Below are 7,977 nucleotides of genomic sequence, written 5' to 3' on the forward strand. Positions count from 1 at the left end.
ACAAAGAACCCAGGAGAGGGAAGAGGAAGAAAAAGGACAAAAAAGCCCACAATAAAAAAGAAAAATAATGAGTGCAGCCTCTCAGCCAGATTAGTATCTCAGTCAGGGCACTGTGCAGTTGCACCAAAGGCTGAGCTAACACACTGCACCAAGCAGCTGGAAACATGAACAATAGGGGCAGAGATTGCTTAAGGCAGTTCAGACAACAGCAGTGACAAACGTGGAATCACAGCCTGAATGCCACTGACTCTATACTGTAAACAGACAAGAATCTGGGCTTCAGAATGGCAAAAGGAAATAGGATTTACCAACTATCATTTGGGTTATTCTCATACTACTACATCAGCTTCATGAGCTGAATTGCAATCCTTGCTCCTGGCTCACAAATTTAGGAACCGAAATTTCATACCAGCTTCTCACTCAAATCTTAGAACGCATTTGTGGCTCAGCATAAAGGAGACAGCTGTAAATGTCAGACCTGGTTTCCCACATTGAAGCTGAAAAGGAAACACATCTCAAGAATTTCTGAGAGAGATCAGGAATGTCAGTCAGTGCACAATTCTCTCATTAAATAATTTCTATCATTTCAAAGAACACCCACAGGTAAAAGGTAAGAAGGTTATAAAGCAATTGCAACCGTTAAAACAACATTCAGGATATGTCAAAACAGGACAGAAGAAATCCTGCAGCCTTTTAACTGGAGCTTTTAAAAACCTTCACCATAACAATGATTTTACTGGCACAACACAGCACTAACCCTTAACTCAGCACTACTAAAGGAAGGATTATTTCAAAGAGCTGATGTTGGTATATAGCTTTTAGTTTCACTGCAGCCATTCAATCACTTGACAACTTTGAATTTGTTAGATCTACAATTTCTGAAATATTTGTTGTAACCATCATTAAACCATAGAAACACACACAAAAGTATCATTAAAAGAGCTGTGCTCCCAAGTACTATTCAGTCTTTCCAGATCAAACTCTTTAAAGTAGAATTTTTTGAGAAATTTTGGCTTATAGTGGAGTACTTTTTGTGCTTTGAGGGGTCTTCCCCCTAGCGATTTTGTTTCAGTGTCACCTGTTCTCTCCATTTTGATGAAAAGTAGCCACTGTTTAGAAAAACATCCAGAGATGAAGTGTAACTTCAACAAATCAATGAATATCAAAATAACAAAAATTATTTAAAGCCTACTTAGTACAAAGAATCATCTAAGCACTTAAATATTTTCTTTCACTACGAAATACAACTAATTCATCATACAAGCCATATAAGGAACCCCAAAGGCTTATGTGCTCTGCATTTACAATAGCAGAATCATCTGCAAGGATCCACAGCATAAACAAAGTTAAATATTTTGTCTAATAGCAGCACACTTCAGACCAAAAATTCATCCATAATTGAACAAACAAACAAAAAAGAATGAACAGGAGAAGGCTGTCAGGTTTTCAGACTTCCTGGCTTTATGTATCACTCCTTGACTAAAATGTCAATAGGAGAGACATTAAGAGTGCTTTACTTCCAAGTAAAGTGCATGCCAGCAACCCCAGTGAATATTAATGCTAGTTCTTTGAACATTACCTGGGTAGTCACCACTGCTAGATTCAGGGTAAGGAAGAGCTCTCTACATTTAGCTCACAAATTGAGTCCCTTTGACTGCACAGTATTGTATTAAGGCAAATAAATATACACATCAGTAATTTTTAAGATAAAAGGTTTACCACCTTTGCCCCTTTTTATTACCAAGATGCAAATCACTGCGTAATCTGTTTCATACTAAAAATTAAATAAGTAGAACTCAGTTATTAGATAACTGAATTCCTGTGTTGAGGAAAAGATAAACTGATTTCTTTAACTGCAGGCACTAACACTATGATAATTTACAACCTGACCTGCATCTGCTGCTATTTTACAAACTACCACTCTTCATGCATTAGAGCCCTTTGCACATGAAACAAGGCAACTGTCACTGCTATCTAATGCATTTCCAATGAAACAGAACCAATGAATTATGTAAAAAAAATAAAATAAAATCCAAGTTCACAAACATCACACACAGAATCAAAGTTGTCAAACAGAGCCCAAAGGCCAAATTAGTAACTGGACTCCATGTATCCAGCCATGGGGAGATCAAACCATGTAACACATGGCATTACTAACTTGGAACTAAACACTAATTGCATCAAGAAGCTCCATTTTAACACTACAACAATTTTCACTATATGCTATGGATGTGACAGCTTAAAATCACTCACAGTGACTAACTGGATTTTTTTTAACTTATATATTCATTTAGGAATGTACCCAGCCACAACAGAACAGGTTCAGGCAGCAGTTACTTCCTTACCTTTAGTTATATGCTGCACAAAGACTTTTGCACAATACCACTGACCCTGAATAAGACTCAACTAAGAAGAATTCACATGCATGAAACATTTCAATTGATCCAGAAATCACTTCTCTCTCATTATTTATGAGTATTTTAAAGCTTTCTGTTGGATGAGCAAAGGAAAATATTAAGCATGAAACCACACAAAACACATAGCTTCTACAAAGAAAAAAGAAAAATTCTGTAGAATTTGCTGAAACATCTGGTCAGTAAAGAGCAACTGCACTGTCTGAACATCCTCAAGTGTTCTAACATCACATATGTGCACATGCTCCTGTGCCACAAAGATCTGCTTGCATGATGACAAAGAACCCCCACTGTAATCTCCCAGCCTTTCAAAGTCCACTTTTATTAGCTCACTTTTTATTAGAAAAATCAAAACAATTTCTTTTCCTAGAATAGCAAACAGCTTTTTCATTAGATAAAATGATTGTGAAGGGTTGGGTTTGTTGTTGGGCTTTTTTGGGGGAGGGGAGAGTTTGGGGGTTTTAATGAAAGGAACATAAAGCTATGTTCTGACATTATCTTTGCAGTGGTACCAGAAAGTCACTGAGATTTGCATATAGCTCCTATCACATCTTATGTTCTACTAGTCTTCTGAGACATTGAGGCAATGAAACTGGGGCAAGAACTCCCTTTCTCAAAGTAATCTCTTGGGACTGCCTGCACAATCCAAGCCACCTGAAGTTGGTACTCTCAGGCTATGTTTTGTTTTCTGTTTACAGAATACTGGTTTAATCGACTAGATTTCAGGAGACCTAATGATGGGTGATCACAGGAATGCATAATTTCAGGATCAGCTCCTACATTCTGAGGTGCGGGTCTGACACTTTGTGCAGGACATGGACATGGTTATATGTAAACAACATTCTGATGTGTTCCATCCAGCCACTCCCCAGGCTAGAAAACTTGCTCTGGGCATTAATTCAGTTTCCTTATTCCAGGTAGGTTTTTATTCTTGGATTTTAGACACAATGTGCTGGTATAAAGAACATTTCTATTCTGACCAGACCATTTTGAGCCTTTTCTAATTTTGGAGTTGAAGGAGCCCTACGAAAGCCAGAGAATTGGGATTTTGACCCTAGATCATGCTTATGACTCTTTCAATTTCCACAGGACACCAGGCAGCCTTGTTCAGAAGAGAAACACAGCAATATGTACATGCCTACTGACATGCATTTTCCTTCTTAAGTCTAGCACAGAATAAAATCAGCAGCCTTCGGAGGTGACAAACATCAAACAATTTTTACTGTGGCTTTCAGCTTGATTTTGAGCAGTGAAATCACCAAAGCATCTGGAACCTAGCTGTGAAAGGATTACCATCTACCACAGATCCATGTGCAGCCAGAAAGATTACCTGTCTTGTTTCTTAATAGCAAAATTTTCCAGGCCTATTGCCAGGGCTGTAGCAAGACATCCATTAGTAGGCTTCTACCTGAGATTCAGCCTTAACAAAGATAGTGTAAAGCTTTAGAAAAATTCCCACTGCTCTGTTTCATCCAGGAGTGTTTCTCACTTGAGCAAACTGACAATGTTTTCAGCCCTTCCCCTTCATGGTGCTCACTGTTCCCCTGGGGATGCTGCACTTCAATGATCCTGCAGTGAAAACACTCCATAACCAGCACACATCTGGCACTGCTTATTCCTCTGTGCTCTGAATTTCATTTGCAAGATCACCTCCCTGGCTGAGAACCACTGATGTTAAATGGCAGCTCTACATATAAAAATTTAAAAAGATAATAATTGTCAATTCAGAGACAGTGCACAGTGTTTGTTAGACAACAACATGAAAAACTGCACTTGCTTTACTGCTGGCAGAATTAGGATAGGAGGATTCCCTTCACCCCCTCCTTTCTGTCCTGTTTACCTTCCTGCCAGTACTGTAGGGACTTCTAACACCACCAACTGTGAAAGACTTATATAACTTATTGTTTAACTTTGAGAATAACAGTCTGTCTGCAAAGGAGAGATATGCTCAGTCTGGAGAAGAAGCAACAACATGTCACTTAAACAGAGAAGCATGGGAAGCTCCTCTTTTCCCAAAATATGACATTCCCAGCTATGACATTGCCACGGTTTTACAAATCTTCATACCAGACTGCCCTCTACTGGGATGTTATTCAAATGAACTTCATCCCTGCTCTCCCCAACTTCCCCACTGTCTGAGAATCTGCACGAGAAATGCATATACTTTTTCTAGACTAATGAAAAGGCTTGATAGCCTCTTTTTCAAAACTTATATATATAACTAACAATAAACAGATTTTTTTTTCCTCACAAGCAATCCATTCAAGTGAAGAGCTGGAAATGTATCTATATTTGCCAGCCAACACCATTTTCAGCACCACAGATTTTATTTAAATCAAGCATACTTGGGGCTGGTGTCAAATGTGTAATGAGGAAAAAAACCCTGAAGCTATTTTCTTGCGTGTTGTCTGGTAAATATATTGAACTGACAAAACTTTACACAACCCTCTTTTGTCCTTATCATTGACCTAGTTTTTTCTCTCCAGTGAGAATACACACCACTCTGACTCCCCATAGTGCACCTGAGATTACTCATTTTTTCTGATGTATTATGGCAACATTATTACTTTAGCAGTCTCTGAAGGATCTCCTCATCAGGTGTGTTTCACTTGCAAGGCAGTTATTTCTCTCCCTTGACCCACTGGTTGTGAGACCTGCAAATTCTGCTCTCAACTCGAGCACCAACATTCCAGCTCTGCCCCCACCATAGAGAAACATTTGGTAGTTGGGACCAGAACACTCACACCATAATTCATCTTCATTGAAGACTCTGTACAATGTAAGAGAACCCAAATGTGTTGCTTGGACCAGCAAGGCTGGTAAAATGAAAACATTTGTTTATTTACGTGATGGGAATGCATGAAAATATGCACTTCATAACATGCTGAGCTGTGCAAAGTTGTATTGTAAAATCTATGGCAGCATATTAGCACCAAGGAAGCATATTTAGGACAGCATTAAAAGCCAATTAATTTGATTTTTACCAACAAAATTCTAATTTTTCTTCTATTACTTTGTGGTCTTCCAGTGTCTCAAACACTTTAAAAAACTGACCAGAAAACTTGCAGGAATGGCCTGAAAAGACTTCTGACCTGCTGCATAAAGATGAAACCACATTTTGCAATTGTACTGTTTTGGTTTGGTTTTTTACTGCAGAGTATTTTATCTCCTGACCATTAAAACCCATTTTTCATTAGTAGCAGTATGACAGAACCACATTTTACAGCTGGAGCTCACAGCACAACCCCACAATATCAGCTGTTTTAAAGCACTCTCACTTAGATCTAAGTTCATGATTTACTGAGGTGAATCTCTGCTTTACCACTCCTCCTTAAAACAGCATTTCTTCTTAAATACCAACATCTCTGGAAGTCTATGCCTCATAAAGGCCAAGAAAACAGTCATAAGCAGCCATATCACTCTCTAACATAAATCTATTCAACAAGAACCCACAGTAAGGAGGTGTTTGTCTATTCACTTTCCCAACAGTTATGGGGTTGTTTCAATTCCAGTGGTTTCAGAACTCATAGCTGCACTACATTCTTTTATCTTCCTGTTCTACAGCAACGAGTCACTACCATCAGACCCTTCTTTCCATCCCAAAGGTCTTTTTTCACTTAATATAAGAACTATATATTCTCGTTTATCACAACAATTACCCAAGACATTTTGTATCAGAAAAAAAGAGATACTTCTTTTACACTTAAGGCTGCCTCAAGCTTTTCTTCCATAACAGAAGAGCCAGGAGATGCCAGATGGCTGCTTCTGTGCACCCTAGCCAGGCAAACTCTTTGCTACTCACTACAAGACTGTACTATGAATTCTCTTCCAAGGTCTTCCTCATATTTGGTTCTTTATTTCTAATCTTGAGATGCTCCAGCCCTGCTTCTTAAACTTGGATATGAAAAGGCTCTGTTAGTGTGCTATTATCTCAAAGAAGGTTTTGCTACCTATAAGACCAGTACACCTCTACACCCCATACAGAAGATAAAATTTCCATAGGCTTTAGCACTGAGACTGCAAACTTCACTACCCTAAAAAACTGCAGTCTAATGAATCAGACTGCAACAGTCCTCCTCCATGGAAAATTAATTTGCCTTCACAACATGTGTAGTTTAGCTCATGACACTGGAAAGGAATAACAATAATATGCATCACATATGAATCAGTGGATACATCACTACAAGACATCTGTCACCAACAGAAAGACCATTTATATATGGAACTAAGGAAAAATAAGGATAATGATTTCCAAATTCCATTTTATTGCCAGTTAAACTCAACAGAACGGACTAGTTTTTGAACAGTAAAAAATAAATAAATCCAAAGCCCCATTTGCAAGTTTACACTGATATTCAGGTCAGTTGTTAAAGGTAGGTTTCATGAATACATGAGATTGGGTGAAAAGAGTTCTAGTTATTTGCAGAACCTACACAGAAGTCTGATTTGTATAGAGAAAGGTTTGTGTTGCCACTTTGCTGGGAAGCTCTTCACATTCTGAGAAGTCTGATTTGTATAGAGAAAGCTTTGTGTTGTCACTTTGCTGGGAAGCTCTTCACATTCTCATTCACTGTCTCGTTTTAAATCCCAGTGTTCAAATTCTTTGAAAGAACCTTTGCTTCCTGGTAGCCCACAGAAAAGACCCCCCTGATATTTTAATGCGTAAATGTATTGAAAAGTGACACAGACTGATGACCAAATTTTTCAAAAGAGGTACTCTCAGGGAAAAGTATTTCTAGGAACTGAATACCCCAGATCAGGCTAAAACCACTTCATATTGATCACAATATGAATGGCAATCTTGCCCTGGATCAAGAACAGTGTGTCCAGCAGGACTAGGGCAGTGTTCATCCCCCTGTTCTCAGTATTGGTGAGGGCACACCTTAGTGTTGTGTTCAGAACTGATGAGGGCACACCTTAGTGTTGTGTTCAGTTTGGGGCCCCTCAATTAAAAAATGACATTGAGGCACTGCAGTGAGTCCAACCAAGGGCAACGAGGCTCAAAAAAGGTCTAGAACACATAATGTATGAAGAAGGGTTGAAGGAATTGGGTTTGTTTAGCCTTGAGAAGAGGCAGCTCAGGGGTGACCTCATGGGTCTCTACAACTCCCTCACAGGGGTTGTAGAGAGGTGGGGGATGGTCTCTCCTGCCATGGCTGCAGGGAGAGGGCTAGAGGGAATGGTCATAAACTGAGACAGGGGAGATTCAGATTAGATGTTAGGTAAAAATTTTTCCCTGTTAGGGTGCTCAGGCACTGGAGTAGATTGCCCAGGGAGGTGGTGGAGTTACATCCCTGGAAGTGTTTAAGAGGTGTCTGGATCTGGCACGGGAGTATATGGTTTAGGGTTCAGGGGTTACAGTAGTGACAGGTTAATGGCTGAACTTAAAAATCTTAGAGGTCTCCTCCAGCCCTGATGATTCTATGATTCTAATTGCAAAACTTAGGTTCTCTAGGACTTAGCAGATATACTAGTAATTCCACAAAATCAGCTTAAGAAATTACTTTCAGCAGTCACTGGTTCTGTCTTCAGTAACACAGTCTGTACCACTTGTGCTGATAAA

General features: G+C 39.1%; 1 protein-coding gene across 1 annotated transcript in view; it reads right to left on the reverse strand.

Annotated features, from left to right (window-relative positions):
- LOC103801840 (prolyl endopeptidase-like) overlaps nucleotides 1-7,977 on the reverse strand; it is a gene marked incomplete at both ends in the record, with an annotated part of 32,518 nt that overhangs the window by 23,891 nt on the left and 650 nt on the right. The window lies entirely within an intron of this gene.

The sequence above is a fragment of the Acanthisitta chloris genome, unplaced genomic scaffold (genome assembly GCF_000695815.1).
Source record: "Acanthisitta chloris isolate BGI_N310 unplaced genomic scaffold, ASM69581v1 scaffold2815, whole genome shotgun sequence".
In the NCBI taxonomy this organism is placed as follows: Eukaryota; Metazoa; Chordata; class Aves; order Passeriformes; family Acanthisittidae; genus Acanthisitta; species Acanthisitta chloris.